Raw genomic sequence first — 27,401 nt, 5'->3', positions numbered from 1 at the left:
GCCTCCAAACTCTAGCCAGCTGGCCTTTGAAATTGAAGCAACACAGTTTTACTTATGTTTATATTTCCTAATTATTGGTTTCTCCCATTTAAATGAAGAACGGTTCTCAGTGCATTTGCCTCAATGCATGATAAATCGTAAATCTGAGCAGAAGATATGTTAACAGTAGGAAGTAGATACATATGCAAATTAATGGGGACGTGGATGTAAATTTTAATATATGGCTGTAAAGTATGCATCTACATGGAAACATAGAAGATAGGAGCAGGAGTAGGCCATTCTGCCCCTCGAGCCTGCTCCGCCATTTAATGAGATCATGGCTGATCATCCGCATTCAGTACCCAGTCCCTGCTTTCTCCCCATATCCCTTGAGCCCTTTAGCCTTAAGAAATATATCTAACTCCTTCTTGAATATATTTAATGAATTGGCCTCAACTGCCTTCTGTGGTAGAGAATTCCACAGGTTCACCACCCTCTGGATGAAGAAACTCCTCCTCATCACAGTCCTAAATGGCTTACCCCTTATCCTTAGCCTGTGACCCCTGGTTCTGGACTCTCCCGCCATCGGGAACATCCTTCCTGCATCTAGTCTGTCTAGTCCTGTTAGAATTTTATAAGTTTCAATGAGATCCCCTCTCATTCTTCTAAACTCTAGCGAATATAAGCCTAATCGACCCAATCTCTCTTCATATGTCATTCCTGCCATCCCAGGTATCAGTCTGGTGAATCTTCGCTGCACTCCCTCCATGGCAAGAACATCCTTCCTCAGATAAGGCGACCAAAACTACACACAATACTCAAGGTGTGGTCTCATCAAGGCCCTGTACAACTGCAGCAAGACATCCTTGCTCCTGTACTCAAATCCTCTCGCTATGAAGGCCAACATACCATTTGCCTTCTTAACCATCTGCTGCATCTGCATGCTTACTTTCAGCGACTGGTGCACAAGGACACCCAAGTCTCATTGCACTTCCCCTTTTCCCAATCTGTTGTAGTTCAGATAATAATCTGCCTTCCTGTTTTTGCCACCAAAGTGGATAACCTCGCATTTATCCACATTATGCTGCATCTGCCATGCATCTGCCCAATCACCCAACCTGCCCAAATCGTACTGGAATTTCTCTGCATCCTCCTCACAGCACACACACCCACTCAGCTTTGTGTCGTCTGCAAACTTGGAGATATTACATCTAGTTCCCTCGCCTTGATCATTAATATATATTGTGACCAACTGGGGTCCTAGCACCAATCCCTGCTGTACCCCACTAGTCACTGCCTGCCACTCGGGCCCACAAAGAGAAAAAGCTTGGAGACCTCTGTTTTACTAGTGCTATCTAATCTTTTATGTTCTGTTAACTATGTATATAGGTAAAAGAATGTCTTTAGATCGTTTTTGCTGTTATTTTCAGTCCACTTTTCTGGTTAGTTATAACATCTTGCAATGCATCTTTCAGTAATGCTCAATTAACTTTGTATGATTCACAGGTCCTATTACTCTTTATATATCTTTAAAAAATATTTCTGCTTTGTCTTTGTTTATTTTTGGCACTTTGATGATGGGTGTACTTATTCCCTTCTCATAAAGATACCATAAGCCTTAAGATGACCTTGAAAAACTTCAATTTTGATTACATTCAATTATGCTAGTTTAGGTTTTATTCCACTTCCACTTTATTCTTTCTGAAGCCCTTTTCATGCCCCAAAATCTGCTCTTTTGAAGTTCTGTGTAATCATGTTGTTATTGATTTTCACTTTAATTAAAATATCAACTCCAACTATGCTTTTGAACTTGCGTTCACCTGCTTCCAGATCACACATCAATTTTCGTTGACTGCTAATCAGTAAATCTAATATCATTTCTTCTCTCGTTCTTTGCTTCATGTACTTGGGGTCATTTTATAAGTATGCCCTGCCGGTGGAGAGCCTCACTCACAGGAAGCGCACATTGGAGATTCAGGCACGCACTGACCACATCAGAAGATCAGCAGTGTATGCCTAAATCTTCCACTTGCAGCAATGTTCCTGTAATGTCAATAAAATCGAACAATGTCAATTGCTGGGTGTAACTCGAATTCCAAAAGTTAATTCTCTATGTTTCTTTTGCATCAGTGTAAATGTGCACATTCACTGCATGGCAATGAATCTCTATCCTGAAGACTCATTATTATTTCAGTTAATTCCTTTTCTTATAAAAGTTTTAAGGAATTTATATACAGTACCTTGCATTTTAGAAGCTTTCATTTTATTTTAATCTTGCATCTCTTTTTAATTTTTTTTATTGATATAATGTATTCCTCCTCTACACAACTCCCTGAATTCGGAAATTCTTTAAATTACAAGATGATTATTATAATTGCTCATTTTTATTATGAAAATCTCAACTGTGCTGCATTCTGAGTTAAACAAAGTTAATGAAGCTTACCGTTTTCAAAACTAAATATCTTTACAGTCATGGCCCAGATTTTTCAGTTGTAATGACTGTGAAACTGTCAGCGTTCACCATCATTACCCTGTGAAACTGACAGCAGCTTCAGTGTCTGCGCAGTTAAACGCGAAAATCCAGAGGATGCTGTCAGTGATTCCCTGCTCCTCCACAGAGTGCACTGTTGGAAGACCCCGCAGACAGCAATCAGTACAGAACCAGTGATTTGATGTGAACGTCCCCTTTTACGCTATAATATCACTTATAAAAAACCTCTGAAAAAGTTAAGCCTTGTTCAATGAGGTGAAACTGGGTTTTTAATTGTGTACTAAGTCATAATTACTGCTGAACAACCTCCCTGTCCCTGGAAAAATGAATTTTATATTTGTGGAAATTCAATTTTTTTCCATTATGATAAAAATTCCATTTGTTTAATATAATAATAATTATTTTTTAAAGTTTGTTTATTATATTTCAGCTTCTGCCTTAATCCCACGTGTATGTCCCAATCTTTATTTCACTCTCTGTAACATTTATAAAAAGTGAATTATAATCTGTGCATTTTATTTCCTGGTTTGCTGTCTGTGAGAATTCTTCAATGGGATTGGCTGCTTAGCCTGCTTGATGACATCACTGTTGCTGAACGCTGGAGTTCCCCTAGACTCAGCGCCAGAATCAAATTATCGTTGGGAAAAGTGAAATCGACCCCACAGAGATCGCTAGATCTTCGTGAGCAGCTTTCTTCAAGTTCAGTGGCGAGTGCTGTCACTTTGCCGCTGACTGCAAAATCCGGGCCCTAGTGTCTTTAATAGGTTTTCAACTGACCAACACTACAAGTTTATACGTACTCGACCTGCACTGGAAATGATATATTCTTTTCCAGTTTCCCCCTTTTGATTGTAAACTTTCTTGCCACACGCCTCTATGTACATGTAAAAATTAATGAATTAAACTGAATCAGTTTTCTAAAAATTAATTCACACCTGCCTCTAACTATAAATATTGTACGCACAGTCAACCCAAAACATTGGATATTATCCGGTTTCGCCCAGTTAAATTCCTACTAATTCTAGCAATACTGTGTATACAGCTGCTCCTTTTTCATTCACCATTGTATCCATCCTTCTCACATTTTCAACCTTATTTCAGCCCGGTTGGGTTCAGATTTGTGACAATTTGATTGCATATTACAATAATTAAACAATACAACATTCTTTATAACTGTCTACAGTTAATTGCAACAAATTACTCATAAATTCCATTCCAGTCAGCTACCATGCAGTGAACACTGCTGCTATCAGTTTGTTTAAACAAATTTTATTTCACGTTATTATCTTACCCCAATAAATTATGCATGACAGAATGGACTTAAACTGTTTATCTGAAGCCCACACATTTAGGTGTGAGTTCTACAGTATCATTTGCTTGTCTGCCATAATCATACTAATTAATGTTTTAATTAATGTAACTTCTTATACTGCCTGATCTGTATGCACAAAGGTGTATGCATCTCTATAAAACTTGGCATAAAATGTTTTCTAACACAAATTTTGAAAATCATATTGAACCCTTCTTATTTAGAATGAACAAAAATTATCATTCAGGATGACTTAAAGTTGCGGTAAATGTGTTTGAGCTCGACGATTCAGAGCTACATTTGTTTTTGAGTTATATAAAACTGAAAGTTCCAGATAGCTTTTCATGTACTGGTTGGAAAGTTGTTTTCGATTTGCAAACTGTCTGAGTCCCAGCCAAGTGTAAGATTCATAATTTACCAAAAGCCCATTTTAACACTTGTAAACATTGAAGTTCGATGCATAGCACCAATATAAAAGTCAAAGTGAAACAGCTTCAGCAGAAATAATGTTGGAGACTCATTGGAATCAAATTCATCATCAAAAAAGTGAGTATAAAATGTGTCCTAATCTCCGGTGCCAAGTTACATTTTAATTTAGTTCTTTTTCCTAGGGGAGAAAAACTGTGGGGATATAAATCTTTCACAGGTGTAACTCATTGGTATGCATGAAGTGTTCAGTTATTATTCAACATGCTCTCTCCACTGTTTTCTTCGACATCCCAAATTAGACTTTTCTGCTACCACTCACACTCTTCATTTTCCTTCAAAAATGGGAGCAATTAGCAAAGCTACATTTCATTAAGCAAAATTAGCTTCCTAATGAATATGTCCTGATTTTGTAAATGTGACAATAACTATTGAAAGAATCTTTCTCGACTGTTTTAATTAATGTAGGCAATTTCAGGAAAAAAACATGTCAGTATGGTGGCACTCTACCTAATGAGGGTTTTGAATTGTTCGATATGCACTTTTCTAAAAACTAAACCTTCCCAAATTATTTTTCTAAGGAAGACAGATTTTCTGTGTATAACAATAAAAGTAATTTTTATTAAAATGTAAAATTTTGCAGTCCAAATGTACAAAGCAACTGAAAGCAGAAGCAGCTAATTATTTTCAGTGTTTATCTTCTTATGTCAATGTAACATCTTATAGACAACTGAACAACAATAACAACTTGTATTTATATAGCGCCTTTAACGTAGTAAAACGTCCCAAGGCACTGCACAGGAGTATTTTAAGACAAAAATTTTTTTTGACACCGAGCCACATAAGGCTGAATTAGGGCAGGTGACCAAAAGTTTGGTCAAAGAGGTAGGTTTTAAGGAGCATCTTAAAGGAGGAAAGAGAGGTAGCGAGGCGGAGAGGTTTAGGCAGGGAATTCCAGAGCTTAGGGCCTAGGCAACAGAAGGCACGGCCACCAAAGGTTGAGCGATTATAATCAGGGATCCTCAAGAGGGCAGAATTAGAGGAGCACAGATATCTCAGGGTAAATATCATAGATCAGACTACTATCCTATGCTGTCATGTACTATATCTGACCAGTATAGTTTTATTACACATTCTTCTAGTAAGTGGAAAGGTTTATTGTGGTGCATATATAGTACTCTTGAAAATATTGTGCACTTTTAAAAAATGGTATCAAATAGAAAATTACATTGGGATGAGCCCTTAATAGGCTGAACCAGTCCTATACAATTGAACCAGACCAGTCACAATCTTGGTGCTCTTTTGGGCCTGAGCTGAACTTTAACCTGGATCCTATCCATGACCAGCACTACTCACTTAAGCTTTTGCAATATTGCCCTCCTCTGCCCATGTCTCAGTCCCTCCACTGCTGAAACCCTCATGCATAGCTTTGTCACCTCCAGACTTGACTATACTATTTCTGTCCTCATTGGCCTCCCATCCTGCACCCACAATAAACTGCATTTTGTCAAAAACTCTGCCATCTGTATCCTGTCCTGCACTAAGTCCTGGTTATCTATTACCCCTGTCCTACATGGGCTTTCTATCCACCATGCATTTATTTCACAATTCTAGTCCATGTTTATAAATCCCTCACAGCCTTGCCCCTATCTCGATAATCTCTTGAATGCTCCATTTCTATGAATCTAGTCTATTGTGCAACCTCCCCTCCCTTCGACCCACCATTGTTGGCAGGGCCATTGGCTGCCTTGGTCCTACTCTTTGGAACAGCCTCCTGAAAACTCTCTGACACTGCAACTCTCTCCCTACCTTTAAGTTACTCTTCCAAGCCCATTGCTTCAACCTAACTTTCAACCTAATTTTTCCTTACCGGTTTGGCTTCTGTTTTCATTGTATGTATTTATAAAGTACAATGAAATTTTTTAAGTTAACGACACTAAATAATGTAAGCTGCCATCATCGTCATCACTATCGCAAGATCACGAGTTAATTACAGATGAGTAAAAGCTATTCAACCCATATTAGTTCATCCATTCAGAAGCATCTAATTGTTTCTTAAATTCAACCATGATTTTTGCCTCTACCAGTCTGCTCAGAAATCCATTTCAAGTGTTGATCACTCTCTGCAGGAAGAAGAACTTCCTGATTTCAATCTTAAACTTGCTTTGTTGTGGTTTGAACATGCATTTCCTTATACTTCTTTTCCAATTTTTTTTTTAATGCCTTTCCACACCATTTACTATCTTGTATATTTGTCATTATCTATATGTACCAATGCCAGAGATTTGATGGTGCATAGTGGAGGAAGGAGGTTAATGGGATCTGATTTGCAATGAAGTTTTCATATAGTAAAAACTCCAGAAGCAGGACAGGTGAAAGATTCAGCCAATGATCCTTTCTGATATAATAAACAAATCATTGGCCTGGATTTTGCGGTCAACGGTGAAGGAACAAAGGTTTTGCGGGCTTTTGAGTGCAGATATGCTCAAATCTGCCATCTGATCCAGCGCAGCGCCTTCTACAGGGCATCTGTAAGCAGGGCCAAAAACAGCAATGCTCTTCAACCAAACAGATTGAAGAATCCTCAGAGACTCGCAGGGTGTGATTTTGCCAATGGGGACGCGTTGGAGGCGGAACTGCTGCTTGTCGGGTTTTAGTCCCACCTCCATCGACTTGTGGCCAACCCATGCTATTTTCCCTTGATTGACCTTGGGCTTAGCAGGCCAATTAAGGGGAAGCTGGTTACAGAGAACGTCAGCGTATGACGTTTCATCTGTCAAAAATGTTTTGACAGATGAATTGTCATCGTTTGACAGCTTTGAGAACTGACATTCTCTGTTGTTTGGTGAGTTCTTGTACTCAAGGCTCACGAAACCTCTTTTGTGAGCAGAGAGCAGATGGCTGTTGCATCGGAGAATGTAGCAGCCATTTTGTCATCTCTACCATTGAGATGCCCAGCCTCCAGATCCCCAACGATTGAAGCCTGCAGGAAGAAACAAAGGTAAGTAAACATTTTCTAACACTTTTCATTCACCTCACATTCTTTCCTCTCCACACTTGCACCCGCCACTCACCTCCACAGTGCACTTTTGGACCCCTCTGACCCCCCTCCAACCCACTGCTCACCTCGCTGACCCTGGCGGTGTTTCCTGACGTCGGGAAGCCTGCACCTCTGCTGGAAAAATGGGGATAATCCTCTTAACTGCCTGTTAACTACTTGTTAACAGGCAGTTAAGTAGCTGTAATCCCCTTCCCACCTCCAAACCCGCCTCCCCAGGGCTAGCAAAATCACCCCCGCAGAGTCTAAAATGGGAAGTATAAAGCAGGAAGTATAAATTAGATTTAAATTATGTATAGAATGCAGAATAAAGATTGAGAAGGAAAGATGGGATTAAGAGAGAAATAAGAGAGACAGATAGAAAAAAGCATCTAATTGTTTCTTAAATTCAACAAGGAAAAAAAATCTTTAATTTTTATTTTTTTTAAGTCTCCAACACTAATTAACTTCTGAAAGAATGAGACTCCACACTTGTAAAATTATAGTTTTCATGGCCATTGAGGTTGTTTGACAGTAGTTATCAATTACCATGCCGTTAAAAATTCACTTACTCCTGAATGACCCAGCTCTTAACTTTTTATGATGTCTTTAGTGGAGAACTAGTGGCAAGTACCCCAAGTTCATGCCATTGCATGCCTTTCAATACCGAGTCTATCAGCGAGGACTATTACAGTGCACCTTGTGGAGGAGCAGGTTATCTCTGACTGCAACTTCCAGATTTCCATGTTTAACTGAACATGTGTAGACACCGGAAATTGCTGTCTGATTTTCTCTGTAATAACAGTGAGCTCTGATAGCCTCGCCGTTATTCTCCCTGCAAAATCCGGGCCAATTTGGCTTGTCATTTCACAATTGCTACACCAGGGTAATAATTCAATCGTTACTGGGGCGCCAGAATCTATTGCAGCTGCTCTTCTACCTAAGGTATTTCCTTGCATATACTTGCTTCTAACCCTCAATTTAATGCATGACTTTGGCTATTTGTAAATATAGAGATAGCTTGAGTGAATGGATTGAAAAATAGCCTTATATGTTTGTTCTGTGTTATTTTATGTCTTGAAACCCCAGCAAAGGCATGTTTGTGTTACAATACTGTGTACAAAAGTAAATGATCAAGTAGATGAAATTCCTTATGTGAGTTCCTGTATGGAAAACTAGGAACACAGTAGCAGAGATTTATAACTCATTTGAGTACACAATAGGGAATAGAAACATAGAAACATAGAAGATAGGAGCAGGAGAAGGCCATTCGTCCCCTCGAGCCTGCTCCGCCATTCAATGCGATCATGGCTGATCATCCAAATTCAGTACCTTGTTCCTGCTTTCTCCCCATATCCCTTGATCCCTTTAGCCTTAAGAAATATATCCAACTCCTTCCTGAATATATTTAATGAATTGGCCTCAACTGCCTTCTGTGGTAGAGAATTCCACAGGTTCACCACTCTCTGGGTGAAGAAATTCCTCCTCATTTGTGCCCTAAATGGCTTACCCCTTATCCTTAGACTGTGACCCCTGGTTCTGGACTTGCCGACCATTGGGAACATCCTTCCTGCATCTAGTCTGTCCAGTCCTGTCAGAATTTTATAAGTTTCAATGAGATCCCCTCTCATTCTTCTAAACTCCAGCAAGAATAAGCCCAATCGACACAATCTCTCCTCATACGTCATTCCTGCCATCCCAGGTATCAGCCTGGTGAATCTTCGCTGAACTCCCTCCATGGCAAGAACATCCTTCCTCAGATAAGGTGAACAAAACTGCACACAATACTCAAGATGTGGTCTCACCAAGGCCCTGTATAACTGCAGCAAGACATCCTTGTTCCTGTACTCAAAACCTCTCGCTACGAAGGCCAACATACCATTTGCCTTCTTAACTGCCTGCTGCACCTGCATGCTTACCTTCAGCGACTGGTGCACAAGGATACCCAGGTCTCGTTGCACTTCCCCTTCTCCCAATCTATTGCCATTCAGATAATCTACATTCCTGTTTTTGACACCAAAGTGGATAACCTCGCATTTATCCACGTTATATTGCATCTGCCATGCTTCTGCCCAATCACCCAACCTGTCCAAATCATCCTGGAGTTCCTCAGCATCCCCCCCACAGCACACACGCCCACCCAGCTTTGTGTCGTCTGCAAACTTGGAGATATTGGCCCAGAAATTCGGGTCGGGGGCTTCCCGCGGGTGCAAGCCCCCGACCTACACTTACATATCGCGCTGACATTTGAAGGCTGGGCCTGCTTGGATTTCCGGTCTGTGGCCCGGTTCAGCTCCCGGTGCGCTGTGCATGCGTGATCCAGCGCGTACTTAGTGCGATGAGCCGGCTGGGATCACGTGAGCACTGGGCAACCAATGGGAGTTTACAAAAGTCCATTCATGAGTTAGACATAAGACCTGTCAAACTCATGAAAAGTACGGGCGCCCAAAACACTACTTAAACTTTAAATAAAAGTTTTTTAAAATTCCAATAATTAAATTAACTATTAATAACTTGAAAAAACTAATTTAAACAATTATTCAAATTTCTGCCAAAAATTTTTTTCAAGAAATCGCGTCCAAAAATTAACTTACCTTACTGTAAATTCTTTAAAAATAATAAACCTGTGGAAAAATTTTTCTAACTTTAATTATTAGACCACTTATCTTATAAAACTAAGTCCTTACGTCTGCTTTTTACATTCGTAAAAAGTGGAGGTCTTCACGCACAGACAAACCTGTCAAAAAAAACGAAGTGCAACGCGTACGCGCTGCCTCAAATGTCGCAAGGGAACCGCCTCTTAACCCCTTGGTTCAGAGGAGAGGAAATGCCGGTTTTCCGCTCATGCGCTGTGCATGCTGAAATCCGGCACTTCCAACGGGCCCACGCGTGAGTACCCCATCCGTACTCACATGTTGGGACTGGAATTACTGGGCCATTACATCTAGTTCCCTTGTCAAGATCATCATTAATATATATTGTGAATAGCTGGTGTCCAAGGACTGATCCCTGCGGTACCCCACTAGTCACTGCCTGCCACTCGGAAAAAGACCTGTTTATTCCAACTCTTCGCTTTCTGTCTGCCAACCAGTTCTCTATCCAATTCAATACCTTACATAAGAAGTAGGAGCAGGAGTAGGCCATACGGCCCCTCGGGCCCGCTCCGCCATTCAATAGGATCATGGCTGATCCGAACCTAGACTCACGTCCACTTCCCTGCCCGCTCCCCGTAACCCCTAATTCCCTTATCAGCCAGGAAACTGTCTATCTCCGTTTTAAATTTATTTAATGTCACAGCTTCCACAGCTCTCTGAGGTAGCAAATTCCATAGGTTTACTACCCTCTGAGTGAAGAAGTTTCTCCTCATCTCAGTTTTGAAATGGCAGCCCCTTATTCTAAGATTATGCACTTTAGTTCTAGTCTCACCCATCAGTGGAAACATCCTCCCTGCATACAACCAATCAAGCCCCCTCACAATCTTATATGTTTCAATAAGATCGCCTCTCATTCTTCTGAATTCCAATGAGTAGAGGCCCAACCTACTCAACCTTGCCTCATAAGTCAACCCCCTCATCTCTGGAATCAACCGAGTGAACCTTCTCTGAACTGCCTCGAGAGCAAGTATATCTTTTCTTAAATATGGAAACCAAAACTGTACGCAGTATTCCAGGTGTGGCCTCACCAGTACCCTGTACCTTGCCCCCAATCCGATGTGCCTTAACTTTACATGCTAATCTCTTATGTGGGACCTTATTGAAAGCCTTTTGAAAGTCCAAATACACCATATCCACTGGTTCTCCCTTATCTATTTTACCAGTTACAACCTCAAAAAATTCCAGTAGATTAGTCTAGCACGATTTACCTTTTGTAAATCCATGTTGACTTTGTCCAATCCTGTCACTGTTTTCCAAGTGCTCTGCTATTACATCTTTTATAATGGACTCTAGCATTTTCCCCACTACTGATGTCAGGATTACTGGTCTGTAATTCCCCGTTTTCTCTCTACCACCTTTTTTGAATAGTGGGGTAACATTAGCTACCCTCCAATCCATGGGTACTGTTCCAGATTCCATCGAATGTTGGAAGGTGATCAGCAATGCATCTATTATTTCTTGGGTCACTTCCTTAAGTACGCTAGGATGTAGATTATCAGGCCCTGGGGATTTATCGGCCTTCAATCCCGTCAATTTCCCTAACACCATTTCCCTACAAATACTGATTTCTTTCAGTTCCTCCCTTTCATCAGATCCTATGTTCCCCGACATCTCTGGGAGGTTATTTGTGTCCTCCTTTGTGAAGACAGAACCAAAATATGTATTTAATTGGTCTGCCATTTCTTTGTTCCCCATTATAAATTCCCCTGATTCTGACTGCAAGGGACCTATGCTTGACTTTACCAATCTTTTTCTCTTCACATATCTATAAAAGCTTTTACAGTCAGTTTTTATGTTCCCTGAAAGCTTACTCTAATATTCTATTTTCCCCTTCTTAATTAATCCCTTTGCCCTCCTTTGTTGAATCCTAAACTGTTCCCAATCCTCAGGTTTACTGCTTTTTCTGGCCAATTTATATGTCCTCTCCTTGGATCTTATGCTATCCCGAATTTCCCTTGTTAGCCATAGTTGAGTCACCTTTTTTGTTTTATTTTTATGCCAAACTGGGATGAACAAATTCTGTAGTTCATCCATGTGGTCTTTGAATGTTTGCCATTGCCTATCCACCGTCGACCCTTTGAGTGACATTCCCCAATTCATCTTACTCAACTCGCGCCTCAGACCATCGTAGTTTCCTTTATTCAAATTCAGGACCCTAGTCTCTGAGTCAATTACTTCACTCTCCATCTTAATGAAGAATTCCATCATATTATGATCGCTCCAACCCAAGGGGCCTCATGCAACAAGATTGCGAATTAATCCTTTCTCATTACATAATACCCAGTCTAAGATGGCCTGATCTCTAGTTGGTTCCTTGACATATTGGTCCAGGAAACCATCCCGTAAACACTCCAGGAATTCCTCCTCCACAGTATTGGTACTAATTTGGTTGGCCCAATCTATATGTAGATTAAAGTCACCCATGATGACTGCTGTGCCCTTATTGCACGCTTCTTTAATTTCCCTTTTAATGCCGTCCCCAACCTCTGCATTACTGTTTGGAGGTCTATATACCACTCCCACTAACGTTCTCTGCCCCTTGGTATTTCTCAGTTCTACCCATACAGATTCCACATCATCAGAGCTAATATCCTTCCTTACAATTGTGTTAATCCCCTCTTTACCCAGCAATGCTACCCCACCTCCCTTTCCTTTTTGCCTATCTTTCCTGAATATTGAATACCCCTGGATATTGAGTTCCCAGCCTTGGCCACCCTGGAGCCATGTTTCCGTAATCCCAATCAAATCACATTCGTTTACCTCTATTTGCGCAGCTAATTCATCCACCTTATTACGAATGCTCCTCGCATTAAGACACAAAGCCTTCAGGCTTGTTTTTTTAATGCTCTTAGACTTAGTAGAATTATTATTTACTGTGGCCATGTTTGATTTAAACCGTTGATTTCTCTGATTGCCACTTTTGTTTTTCTCCTTCCTATCTTTTGCTTTTATCCTTGTTTTCCTTTCCTCTGTCTCTCTGCTCAGGTTCCCAATCCCCTGCCATTTTAGTTTAAACCCTCCCCCAGAGCACTAGCAAACACTCCCCCTAGGACATCGGTCCCGGCCCTGCCCAGGTGCAACCCGTCCATTTTGCACTGGTCCCACCTCCCCCAGAACCGGTTCCAATATCCCAGGAATTTGAATCCCTCCCCTTTGCACCATTCCCCTAGCCACATATTCATCTGAAATATCCTTCTATTTCTACACTGACTAGCACGTGGCACTGGTAGCAATCCTGAGATTACTACCTTTGAGGTCCTATTTTTTAATTTAACTCCTAACTCCCTATATTCAGCTTTTAGGACCTCATCCCGTTTTTTACCTATATCGTTGGTACCTATATGCACCATGACAACTGGCTATTCACCCTTCCCTTCCAAAATGTTCTGCAGCCACTCTGAGACATCCTTGACCCTTGCACCAGGGAGGCAACACACCATCCTGGAGTCTCGTTTGCGGCTGCAGAAATACCTATCTATTCCCCTTACAATAGAATCCCCTAATACTATAGCTCTACCCCTCTTTTTCCTCCCATTCTGTGCAGCAGAACCACCCCTGGTGCCAGGAATTTGGCTGCTGCTGCCTTCCTCTGATAAGCCATCTTCCTCAACAGTATTCAAAATGGTATATCTGTTTGAGAGGGCGATGTTCACAGGGGACTCCTACACTACCTGCCTGCGCCTACTACTCTGCCTGTTGGTCACCCATTCCCTTTCTGCCTGTGCAAACTTTGCCTGTGGTGTGACCAACTGCTTAAATGTGATTTCCACGATATCCTCAGCATTGCGAATGGTCCAGTATGTATCCAATCACAGCTCCAGCACCGCAATGCGGTCTGCTAGTAGCTGCAGCTGGATACACTTCCTGCACACATGGTCAACAGGGACACAGGAAGTGTCCCTGAGTTCCCACATAGCGCAGGAGGTGCATACCATGGGGCTGAGCTCTCCTGCCATGATTTACCCTTTAATTAATTCAAATTAAATTAAATCAAATCAATCCCACCAATTACACTACAGTTAAATAATATAATTAAGGGCCCTGGTTTACCAACAGACCCCGCTACACCACAGAGAGCTTAGAAACTATAAACCACAGAGTTTAAGTTTAAAAAAAAAGAGAGAAATATTCACCAACCAATCACTTACCTGCTTTCTGGTGACGTCACACTTCGATTACTTTTTACTTCTCTCCCTCTCTCGGAACTCGGAGATTGGAGATTGGTAAGCCTACCTGCGCCTCGCTGCTTCTTATAGTCACCACCGCCACCTCGTTCCTCGCAGGTCCGCCGCCGCTTTGAGGCCTACCTGCGCCTCGCCGCTTTTATCCCGCCGCTGGGCCGCCTCGCAGGTCCGCCGCCGCTCTCATGCCAATTCAATACTGAGTGGTTTACATTCCATTCTATGTTGATGTAGGTGGATATTTGGATATTGCGAAAAAGTTTGATGTAGCTTTATAGAAAGGATCCAAAATTTCATGGTCACTGCTCCACTGCCAGAAATGAGGCAGCACAGGCTGTTGCTGAATGTTGAGGTCATTGAACCTTTCACAAATCCTAAGGTTGGGGTCATTTTAATAACTGGAACAGGTGGCTCGTGCCTGCAGAGGTGCAACAGAGGTGCCCACCCAAAAGAATTACTATAAAATCTGCCGCACCCTGCCACTCCAATGGTGGGAGGGAAGGAGGGAAGTGGAGAGACCCTAAGCTGGCAAAAGACTGATTGTTTTGGGAAAAAAAGCATATTCTCCAAATGCAAACAACATGCACTATTATGAGGTAACAGGTCCTCTCTGGCCTCGTTTAGCTTTGATCCATAACAAATTTGGAGCCTTGGGAATATCCCAAAACAACAACAACTTGCATTTAAATAGCACCTTTAACATAGTAAAATGGCCCAAGGCGCTTCATAGGAGTGATTATCAAACAAAATTTTACACCGAACCACATAGAGACACTAGGACAGGTCAACAAAAGCTTGGTCAAAGAGATCGGTTTTAAGGAGTGTCTTAAGGGAGGAGAGAAAAGTAGATATGTGGAGAGTTTTAGGGAGGGATTTCCACTGCTTAGGGCCAAGGCAGCTGAAGGCACAGCTGCCAATGGTGGAGTGAAGGAAATAGGAGATGCGCAAGAGGTCAAAATTGGAGGAGCGCAGAGAGCTCGTAGGTTTGGTAAGGCTGGAGGTGGTTACAGAGCTAGGGAGGGGCAAGACTATGGAGGGATTTGAAAATTAGTAATTTTAAAGTGGAGGTGTTGCCAGTCCGAGAGCCAATGTAGGTCAGTACAATGTTGCACAGAACCTATCCGGCTCTCAGCTGGGCAAAATTCCTGGGTTAACCTGAAAATGACCTGAAAATACACCATCAAAGCTGGCTATGAATTTGGGGTATTCAGATGGAAGACTTGCCTGCCCCCCACCGATTGGGGTTTCCAATAGTTCTTCAATGGGGCAGAAACCTAGAAGATTCGGGTTCCTACCCAATTCCTGACTTCCACCTGAACGAAGCCCTTGTCTACCCCAGGAATTATGGCCTCAATGTTTAGATATAGATCATCGATATCTTGAAAGTTTTTTGGTAACAGTTTCATGCAGAGAACTGTAGATGCATGTATATAGTTATATGTAAACAGTATTTTTAATAAAACACAAACTGGGGATGTAAATCCACTTACATACTATTTTAAAATCTCATCCCCCAATGCATATTTCACTACTTTGATTTTGATATTTTTATGAAGTAAAAAGTGCAAAAGAAATTTAAATTGAAGAAAAATAACATTGGATGAAGAAATGCTCTTATCATAAAAAAATTGTAAATTCCTTTTTAAAAATACTATTGCAATGTCAGTACACACAGCAGCCAGATTAAGAGTTCCCCCAACAAGTTGGTTCAAAACTTTCCTGACCATTTCAAAGTGACCCCTCAACATTTTAATAAAGAATGAATTATGTGCGTAGCTTTAAATGACTGACATTTTGGAATTCTGAATTTAGAATGTCTCACTGTCATTTCTGTTGAATTGGTTTTCCACTGGAAACGGCACTTTGGTTATTTTGCTTAAGTTGTTTCAACCTGTGTGTTTGTTCTGTATTTTTTTTTCTGTTTAATTGGTGAATGTTTTCTAATCAGGCTTTAAGGTTTAACACTAGTGTTAGTATTCCTTCAAATTTAATTGTGAATTCTGCTCTCATAGACTATCTCTCTTTCTGTGCCAAATCTCAGCAAAGAGGGGTTTGATCTCAGGTGGGATTTATCACAAATGTTATCTGTTTCGCTACGTTTTTAGCAATGCCCTTCTTTCATCCTTTCTGTTATAATGGGATATTACTTAGGGAATGTAAATTCAATGCCATGATAGAACAGGAAATAAATGAATATATGCAAATAAATACAAATTGTATTCAACTGACTTAGCACTTACCCTGTTGGAAACACTTGAAGGAGCAAATCAAGGTCAAATTATTATTAGCTTTGTAACCTGAAGGAACGAGAAAAAGCCCAAAGACATCAGAAACCAACAGGATTCAACATTTAGACATGGTCCATATGCACAGTCCAAACTGAATTATCTCCTGCTTCAATGAGAATAATGGCCCAGAAATGCGGGTCGGAGGCTTCCCGCGGGTGTAAGCCCCCGACCTGCACTTACCTTGCGCGCCGGCTGTTGAGCTGTGGGCCCCCGTGGAATTCCGATCCTGGGCCTGCTCCAACTGCCGGCGCGCAGTGCTTGCGTAGCCCAGGGGCGCAGTTAGTTCGCTGCGTCCCCTGGGATCACGTGGGCCATGGGTAGCCAATCGGAGCAGGGAAATGCCCATTCATAAGTTTGACAGGAAGAGCTGTCAAAACTTAGAAATACTACGGACCCCAAAACATCACTAAATCTTCAAATACATTTTTAAAAAACATCACATTTTTTAAATTATCTATAAATTACATGAAATAACTATTTTAAACAATAATTTAAATTTTTGAAAAAATTAATTTTATAACAGGGCTAAAAATAAAGTATTTAAAAATAATAAACCTGTGGAAAAAATGTTTTAATTTTAATTAATTCACCACTTACCTTGTAAAAAGCAGGCCTTACGCCTGCTTTTTAAATGTCTAACTCCTGGAGACTTACTCTCCTGGGAAAACCTGTAAAAAAAAACGTAAGTTCGATGCGCACGCGCAGCCTCTCCTGCGCACGCGTTCGAACTCTGAACCCCTTCTTTCAGGGGAAAGGAAGTGCCGGTTTCCCGCGCATGCACAGTGCATGCAGGAAACCGGCACTTCCATTGGGCTTACGGGTGAGTACCCCATGCGTACTCACCCGCGGAGACCCGAATTTCTGGGCCATAATATGTTAAGCAGTATTGTTTTCAGAATTAACTTGTTCCATTTTCTTTGTTCCTCTTTCTACCCACATCATCCTCCTTTCCTCCTGCCGATGTTGATTGCCTGCTGTGGTGTGGTTCCACTGGTGATGGTTGCCCCATGCTAATTCATCCAAATGACCATTCTTCATGTGTGACCCTAGACACTATACATTGCTGTTTAATTCAACAATGTGAAGCATCACAGCCAATCCTTATTTTGTCCTCACCCAAAGCCCATATATGCACCCTTCCAGCAGAGGTCACTGGATGCGAATCAGGGTCAGGAACCTACCCAGTTTTTAACCTAACCCTACCCATGAGGTACCTTCCTTATTGTTGCCTCAGCTCAAACCTAAGCACAGATTAGTAATCAGATTTTCCCCATACTGACTGTGCATGGGCAGAAAATTGAGCCCATTTCCTAAAATCAAACTTTTTTGGAAGAACTAGATCCCCAAAAGATAAAGGCATTACAGAAATGGAAAAAAATAGAAAGGAAGGACTCCTCACAGAAATAGAACCTCCACGTGTGGGTAAGATTCAAAGGATTCAGTGTCAGAGTGATACTGGCCCATATTTTCCGATCGGAGGCTTCCTGCGTGCGGAGGCCTCCGATCTGGAAAAAATCTGTGCCCTTACCTGCTGGGTCCGGAGGTCCGGACATTTCTGCTCCTGGGCCTCTGCGCTATGAAAAGCGCAGGGCCCAGGTATCCCAGGGGCGCATGCAGTTCGCAAACATCCCTGGGATCACATGAGCCATGGGGAACCAATGAAAGAAGGGAATCCCCCTTCATACTTTTGACAGGCCTCTCAGCTGAGACCCGTCAAAAGTATGAATGGGAATCACTCAAAAAACACAGCAAAACATTAAATAAATTTTTTAAAACATCACATTTTTTAAATTAGTTAAAATTACATGAAATTAAATATTTTAAACAAAAATTTAATTTTCTGAAAAAAAAATTAAAGTTTTTTACAGGGCTAAAAATAAACTTACCTTTTTAAAAATTATTTTTACATTAAAAAAAAACTTTTTAAAACTCTTATGCTGGTAAAAGCAGGCCTTATGCCTGCTCTTACCAGGCGTAAGATTTTTAAAGGTTTTCAGCGGGCGGAGGCTCTGCAGAAAGCGAAACTCTCCACCCGCAGAGGCCCTTCTCCAGGGCAGGCGTCCGATCTGTCAAGAGATTCTTGACAGATCGGAAGTGCCGGTTTCCAGTGCGTGCGCTTCGAATGCCTGAAACCGGCACTTGCAAGGCCCCTACAGGTGTGTACACACCGGTAGAGATCGGAAAATACGGGCCACTAAGTTAAAGGGGAAACATAAGGTGACAGCACTCATTTTAGCCAATAATTACCATTCAGAAAAATTGTAGATTCAATACGAAGCACTGTTGTATCAGGAGCGAAAGATCTAAATCCCCAAAGTTAGTAACAAAACAGAAGTGATGATATATTCCCTGGTAAAAGTGGTAATATTGCCATCCAGAAAGAAGCAGATTAAAAGAGCTCCAAGAAAAGAAAGCTGCAATATGTCCATAGGGATAGATGTTGGATTATATGCTTACAGTACGATAAAGCAAACCAGGTCATTAACTGAAGAAAACTTTAAAAAGGGAAACAAGGCCAGGGGGAGTATGTTTTGTTTGAAGAACTTCCCTAATACCTACATTAAAAAAAAAGATTTTAAAAAAATCCTCGGCTGTTTTTAAAAAAATGTAAATGCTTAGAATTTTTTGCCCTAATTGAGTCCCGCCATTTTGGGTTTGCTTTCACTTCAGACAATCCTGATGGCACATGCTGCAGTAGCTTCATTCCATTTAACAGAGGTAAAGTATGCAGAGTGCCCAGCTAACAGCATTTTTTCCCCATGGTTGACTGATTTCAACTTAGCTCCCAGGCTGATCTAAAATTGCAACTTCTGTTAAAATTATTGGAGCCTCACCACAACACAGGCTGCTTCTCTTCATCAGTGATATCACCAGAATAACCATTAGGGACAGAGATCCAGGAATATTTTTATAATGACATATTCTTATACTTAAGCATTGATGGAAGTGTAGGAATTCGGGTTGACCTCAGTAGGTATTGGACGAATGCCTACACGGTGGCATAGTGGTTAGCACTGTTGCCTCACAGTGCCAGGGACCCGGGTTCAAATCCGGCCTCGGGTGACTGTCTGTGTGGAGTTTGCACATTCTCCCCGTGTTTGCGTGGGTTTCCCCCGGGTGCTCCGGTTTCCTCCCACAGTCCAAAGATGTGCGGGTTAGGTTGATTGGCCATGATAAAAAAAATTGGCCCTTAGTGTTAGGGGGGATTAAATACATGGGGTTACAGGGTTACGGGGATAGGGCTTGGGTGGGATGGCTGTCGGTGTAGGGACCGGGTGCTAGGGTTTGGATGATCAGCCATGATCTCGTTGAATGGCGGAGCAGGCTCGAAGGGCCGAATGGCCTACTCCTGCTCCTATCTTCTATGTTTCTATGTATGTAAATAATCGAGTTCGACTTCAGGAGAACAATAAATAAGTTCTTTAATGCAGGAAGCAGACGAAATACAGCAGGTAAGTGAGATGGTTGCAGGAGCACCGTAGAGTAGGTCTTTCCCCAGCGGGGATGCCACGAGGACTGAGTCCACAGTCCTCTGGATAGCGTGATGATGTCATCATGCTCGGCTGTGTTTTCCTGTGCTTCGGACGTCACATGACCGCGTCGTGACGTCAGCACGTTCGCCCGCGTTTGGGGCAGCCACGTGACCCGCGCTGATACATCGACGCATCTACCCGGCACTGAGGCTGGCCGTTGCGGCCGAAGTCGCGGGAGCGGGAGAGGCACCCGGCACTGTGGCTGGCCGTTGCGACCGTCGAGGGAGCGGACGGCCGAACTAGGCCGGCGGCCGACGCGTTTAGGTGCGTCACGTGATACGTGACGTGACGTCAGCGTGCTAGGGCGCGTCTTAAAGGGGCAACGGCCCAAACAGGTAAGTAATATACATACAGTTAGGTTAAAGTGAATTATGTACATTATTTTATATATGTAAGGGACACCCGGTGGAACTGCCACAGAAGCAAATTTACGCTCCCTACTCATTTCCTTACCTTCATAAAATTGCTCCTCAGCATTGTTGTTTCTATTGTTGGGGTAAAAGAGAAGTCTTCCCTCCTCTCAAGCGGACCCCCTGAGATAAGGGGTCGATACTTGCCCTATAGCAACCACAAATTCACCAGACGGACACCTTGGATAAGTAAATTCTCAGTCTCATCCCAGAGAAAGGATTCTTCCACCGAGTATCAAATACGTTCAGCAATTATACCCTAACTTGAGGCGTGCACCCCCTGTGCACCCCCCTTCTATGATCATTGATTGGTCTACAGAATTATCTGTTCCTGCTCTGGCCAGGAGGTGCTTACATCATGCTTTGAGAATCTGTATGTCCTGCCTTATCTTAAGCAAGCACAAAGGACCAGCTTATTAGCTTTACAGTTCCTGTTTTGTCTAGGTCCTACACTCCTAAGCAAGGATAGGAGACAAACTTGTCAGCCTAGTTTCCTCATTTTAATTCTAAGAAGTTATAGTTTCTTCTAACTTTTAATTCTAAGAAGTCTTTTTTGTCCCCTTACAATCCCCCCTTATGGCCCTTGGCTATAGGCCCAAGCCAGGCCATTTCCCTATTACTTTCTTGTGGGCGAGCCCCAGGTTTGTCCCTCCGCTTGGGTAGCTACTTCCCAAACTGCAGGATCTGCCTGTTGGCTTTCCCATCAAGGTTATATAAGATAAGTCCTTTCTGCCAGACTTTTTAAATGTGCCTTATCCAGTTTTTTACTTATTGCTCTCGCTATGGCTTGTCTCTTATTCCTGCTACATTTTTGACAGGATAACAGCAACAAGATCACCGATACAACTTCTTGTACGACAACCAATACATGTGATATTATCCTTATCCAGGGGTGTATTTGCACATTGAGTCCAGTATTCCAAAACTTAGTATACCAAGGCCGACTAGCCAACATTTCTTCAGTGTCCTTTTGTAGCTTACCTATTTCTTCCATCAAAATAACATACTTTAGTCTCGGCTTCTGAATGTCATGCTCCAGTTGGGTCTGTTCTTCGATCAGTTCGGGTATCGGTTTTCCTTGTGGCCTTATTGCCTTTGTATACCCTTCTCGGATAGTGTCCGCCACTGTCCCATTAATAGTTTCTTCTTTTAGTTCAGGATATATGATATACCCATTTATATGTGTCTCTTATATAGATACATAGATACATAGAAGATAGGAGCAGGAGTAGGCCATTCGGCCCTTCGTGCCTGCTCCGCCATTCGATGAGATCATGGCTGATCCTTTAATTCAGTATCCCGTCCCCGCCTTCTCTCCGTAACCCTTAACCCCTTTTGCCCGTAGAAATATATCTAATTCCCTCTTAAATATATTTAATGAGCTGGCGTACACTGCCCTCTGTGGCAATGAGTTCCACAGGTTCACCACTCTCTGAGTGAAGAAATTCCCCCTCATCTCTGTCCTAAATGGTTTAGCCCTTATCCTTAAATTATGTCCTCTAGTTCTGTTCTCACCCGCCAAGGGAAACATTCCTTCTGCATCCAGTCTGTCTAGACCTGTCAGAATTTTATACACTTCTATGAGGTCCCCTCTCAATCTTCTAAACTCCAGTGTGTACATCCCTAAACTACATAGTCTCTCCTCATAGGTCATTCCCGCCATTCCTGGTATCAGCCTGGTGAATCGCCGCTGCACCCCCTCCATGGCAAGAACATCCTTCCTCAGATGAGGCGACCAAAACTGTACACAGTACTCGAGGTGTGGTCTCACCAGTGCCCTGTACAGCTGCAGCAAGGTATCCCTGTTCCTGTATTCTAACCCTTTTGCTATGAAGGCCAGCATACCGTTTGCCTTCTTGACCGCCTGTTGCACCTGCATGCTCGCCTTCAGTGACTGGTGTACAAGAACACCCAGGTCTCTCTGTACTTCCCCCTCTCCCAATCTATTGCCATTTAAATAATAATTTGCCCTCCCGTTCCTGCACCCTAGGTGGATAACTTCGCACTTGTCCACATTATAGTGCATCTGCCATTTATCCGCCCAATCGCCCAGTCTGTCCAAATCGCTCTGGAGCTTCCTGGTCTCTTCCTCTGAGCCCACCCCACCTCCTAGTTTAGTGTCGTCTGCAAATTTGGAAATGCTGCATCCGACTCCCTGATCCAGGTCATTAATGTAAATTGTGAACAGCTGGGGGCCCAGGACAGATCCCTGTGGTACCCCACTTGTTACTGCCTGCCATTCAGAAAATGAGCCGTTTATTCCAACTCTCTGTTTTCTATCTGACAGCCAGTTCCCTATCCACGCCAAAACTTTCCCCTTTATCCCATGAGCCTCAATTTTCCATGCTAATCTTTTATGTGGGACCTTATCGAAGGCCTTTTGGAAGTCCAGGTACACCACATCTACTGGCTCTCCCCCATCTATTCTACCAGTTACTCCCTCAAAAAATTCCAATAGATTAGTCAAGCACGATTTACCCTTTGTAAATCCATGTTGACTCTGTCCTATCCTGTCCCCATTTGCTAAGTGCTCCGCTATTTCATCCTTAATGATGGACTCCAGCATTTTGCCCACAACTGATGTAAGGCTTACAGGTCTGTAATTACCTGCTTTTTCCCTACCCCCCTTTTTGAATAGTGGGGTAACGTTAGCTACCCTCCAATCCATCGGCACTGTTCCCTCTTCTTGTGGGGTAAAGCAGAAGTTCGTATCCGTGATGGCACAGGAGGTGGTCCCTCCCTTATTCGTAACTGGCCTATTGGGTGTCTTGGTGCTCACACACCATTCTCAATTCCCCCGTGGGGCGGCGGTGCCTTGGTGCTCAGACACCATTCCACCATTCTCCATTCCCCCGCGGGGCGGTGCCTTGGTGCTCACATACCATTCTCCATTCCCCCGCGGGGTGGCGGGTGCTCACACACCATTCTCCATTCCCCGCGGGGCGGCGGTGCTCACACACCATTCTCCATTCCCCCGCGGGGCAGTGGGTGCTCACACACCATTCTCCATTCCCCCGCGGGGCAGTGGGTGCTCACACACCATTCTCCATTCCCCGTGGGGTGGCGGGTGCTCACACACCATTCTCCATTCCCCTGCGGGGCAGCGGGTGCTCACACACCATTCTCCATTCCCTGCGGGGCGGCGGGTGTTCACACACCATTCTCCATTCCCCCGCGGGGCGGCGGGTGCTCACACACCATTCTCCATTCCCCCACGGGGCGGCGGGTGCTCACACACCATTCTCCATTCCCCGTGGGGTGGTGCCTTGGTGCTCACACACCATTCTCCATTCCTCCGCGGGGCGGCGGGTGCTCACACACCATTCTCCATTCCCCCGCGGGGCGGCGGGTGCTCACACACCATTCTCCATTCCCCCGCGGGGCGGCGGGTGCTCACACACCATTCTCCATTCCCCCACGGGGTGGCGGGTGCTCACACACCATTCTCCATTCCCCCGCGGGGCGGCGGTGCTCACACACCATTCTCCATTCCCCGCGGGGCGGCGGTGCTCACACACCATTCTCCATTCCCCCGCGGGGTGGCGGGTGCTCACACACCATTCTCCATTCCCCCGCGGGGCGGCGGTGCTCACACACCATTCTCCATTCCCCGCGGGGCGGCGGTGCTCACACACCATTCTCCATTCCCCCGCGGGGCGGCGGGTGCTCACACACCATTCTCCATTCCCCCGCGGGGCGGTGCCTTGGTGCTCACACGCCATTCTCCATTCCCCCGCGGGGCGGTGCCTTGGTGCTCACACACCATTGTCCATTCCCCCGTGGGGCAGTGCCTTGGTGCTCACACACCATTCTCCATTCCCCCGCGGGGCGGTGGGTGCTCACACACCATTCTACATTCCCCCACGGGGCGGTGGGTGCACACACACCATTCTCCATTCCCCCTGGGGTGGCGGGTGCTCACACACCATTCTGCATTGCCCCGTGGGGCGGCGGTTGTTTCGGAATCCCGTGTCATTGGCATGTTACTCAATGTGCACCCTTCCGTTCGGCCATAACCACAGTCATCCTTGGTCGTTCTTGGTGGATCTCGGCATAAAACAACTTGGTTATTTCTATAACAATCATCTATGTTAATACCCCTCATACTGTTGTTCTCTTTAATCACATGTCTGGACAAGTCATGGTCGTTCAAGCGAGTTTGATTCCTTATCTCCCCTATATTTGTTTGGTATAAGGGATTTCCTTTTGTTACATCATACTGCGGTATTGCTAGTACAAATCCTATTACAGGAAACTCTTTGGTATCCGGCACCGACGGGACCGGCATGTTGCCGGTTGATCAAAAATTCCAGATGACGGAGAGGGTTATCTACCGAGGCTATTTTTAAGAAAGAAAAATTTTAAGAATCAAGAAATGTGCAGTATACAGTAATTGGGTACTCACCCATAGAATGTTGTGTTAAATGGATGGTGGAAGATGCTTGATTAAGTACAGTACTGCCAGTTGAGGGTAATGCAATGCAATGACTACCAGCAGCGTGGGAGACACACAGTACCCATGTAAATTGGCGGATCAGAAGAGACTACCAGCAGCGCGGGAGAGTCAGACTCCTGTTACAGGGGTATTGAGGTGTTCCGACTTCTGACAGCGCCAAGAAGCCGAGTAGTGGCAGTTTGGAGAACTGCCCCCACTGACTAACTCGGCCACCGCGGGAGGCTCAGACTCAGCAACATTGCCGGTTATTGAGGTGTTGTTTTCGGAGTGAGAATTTTGCCAGTTAATAGAGAATTCTGGATATTTAGGTGCCGTTTAAACGAGAGTTTCCTGTATATTTAAATGTCCGGTTATGCATCTAACTTTTGGTAAACAAGCATGACTATTCCTCCGTACCTCACATGTATATGAGTCATGTTTTTATCTAAGGTCCAATTGGTAAATACATTATTCGGTATCCAATCCGGCACTTCTCCATTTTGGAGTTGCTCTGGGTTATGTTGTACTTCACTGAGTATCCATGCTCTGTTCCCTGTGCAAACTATTTCCGACTGTAGTTGCCGGCTCATATCTTCCCCTGCTTTGTTTATCAAATTTATAGTTCTGGCGTGGTCCCACAACGTGTGGGCCACTTGTAGCAATTCTCCCTCCGGGCCATCACCTAGCTGTGCCTGCAGTCTTTGGTTATCCCCTTCCCTACCCAGCAATCCTTGTAAGGTTCGGCTTAGGGCAGCAACCCGATCGTCTAAGGTATGCAGGTCTATAGTGTTCACCATCGCAACCCCTGCCGTTTCTAGTATCCCTCTTTTCTCTCGGTCCCCTTTTCTACCTGTCCTCCTTTTCATATTAAATGTCATGGTTCTTGATTCAGGGCCTTCAAGAGCTCGTAGGGTCAAGTTATTGTACAGGCTTATGGTTTACTTTATTACCAATCCCCCTGTTGCTCCTGATCACAGCTAACATCGCTCGAGTTTCTGTAATAAAGGCCTTGTTGGTCCTTTTGGCTGGCCTGCACAGCTTCTCCCGTGGCTCCCCCTATAAGGGATACGATCCCGTAAAACATAATATTTCCTGGCCGTCATCAGTTAATTAGGGTCCATGCCTTTTCAACTGGGTCCAGTGTTTCCATTTGCCGGTGCCCCTTATATCTACGCATGCGCATGTGTCACTTACCATTATTACCTGATGGGGGCCGGTCCATTTTGGTGAGAACCCGGGTTTCTCTGGGTTGTTTAGCTTTACCATTACCTGACTGCCTACCTCGGGTATTTGGACTTTGAGTATCCTTGGTATCGTTCTCTAAGCCTTTAATTACTTGCTAGTCTCTAGCCTGTGCTTTCAGGTCATGTAATTGCTTACAGAGTTCCATCACAAGCCTCCGTATTCTGTCTTTATATGGTCCTACGTCCTCACTTCCTGTGACCAGTAACTCGGGCAGTCTCATTGCTCTTCCTGTCATTAACTCAAAGGGCGTCAGTCCTGTAGTCCAGCTAGGGATTGCCCTTAATTTCATCAGGACTCGGGGTAACATGTCCACCCATCCCTGTCCCGCGGGGTGGCTTCTTCCGGTACCTTAAGCATGTTCACCTCCTTGGGCCCAATTGCACACGCACCGACTTGTGCTTCATTGGTCAGATTCCCTTTCTCAGCTGCCCGCTTGGCTGCCTTGTCTGCCCATGCATTGCCCTGTTGGTGTCGGTCAGTGATCTTCATGTGTGCTTTAATTTTTTATTATTGCGCACTCTTGGGATAGGAGGGAGGCTCCCACTAATTCCTTGATTATATTCTCATGTCTTATGGGTCCTCCTCCTGATGTCATATATCCTCGCCTACTCCAGGCTACCATGTAATCATGCACCACCCCAAAAGCATATCGACTATCCATAATCCACCCTGCGGGATTGTTACTGTTGTCTTTAACTATTGTTACTGTGCCATTGAGGGGGTATGAGCATCGCCTTCCTTGTGGCCCTACGCGCATCTGATACAATTCTTAGCCTTCCTGTGTTAAGCAGCTCTGCTAGGGTATGCTGGGTATGTAGAATAATTTGTCCTGACATCAATATTGGTTCACTAACTCTGATGGCCCACGCAGCGCAGTCGAGGGCAGCAACGCATCTGGACAATCCTGCAGCTACAGGCTGCTGCTTAGTGGAGTAGTACGCTACCAGCCTTTGTCTACCCCCATGCACTTGGGTTACTACCGCATTGTAACGATCCTTACTGTGGTAGTTATAGATGTGGAATGGCCTATTCTGGTCAGGTAATCCCAGGGCAGCGGCACTTATGAGGGCTTGTTTTAACTTTACAAACGCTGTTTCTTGGTCGGTGCCCCAGTCCATTAAGATGGAGAATGAAGTAGTTGACTCAGAGACAAGGGTCCTCAATTTAAATAAAGGAAACTACGATGGTCTGAGGAGCGAGTTGGGTAGGATTGAGTGGGGAATGGCGCTCAAAGGGTTGACGGTGGATAGGCAATGGCAAACATTCAAAGACCGAATGGATGAGCTACAGAATTTGTTCATCCCAGTTTGGCGTAAAAATAAAACAAAAAAGGTGACTCAACCGTGGCTAACAAGGGAAATTAGGGATAGCATAAGATCCAAGGAGAGGACATATAAATTGGCTAGAAAAAGC

The 27,401-nt window shown here is 43.8% G+C and overlaps 1 protein-coding gene and 1 pseudogene across 1 annotated transcript in view; one reads left to right on the top strand and one right to left on the bottom strand.

Moving 5' to 3' along the window:
- The window catches only part of LOC147120556 (low-density lipoprotein receptor-related protein 1-like), a 2,135,446-nt gene that overhangs the window by 487,759 nt on the left and 1,620,286 nt on the right, over nt 1-27,401 (top strand). The gene's annotated exons all lie outside the window — the stretch shown is intronic.
- On the bottom strand, nt 21,112-25,965 carry LOC147120558 (uncharacterized; annotated as a pseudogene).

Source organism: Somniosus microcephalus, chromosome 4 (assembly GCF_052327205.1).
Source record: "Somniosus microcephalus isolate GS21.2 chromosome 4, FLI_Smic_1.0, whole genome shotgun sequence".
NCBI classification, from domain to species: Eukaryota; Metazoa; Chordata; class Chondrichthyes; order Squaliformes; family Somniosidae; genus Somniosus; species Somniosus microcephalus.
Note: the sequence above shows the minus strand (reverse complement) of the source record. Positions and strands in the feature narration are given on the sequence as shown.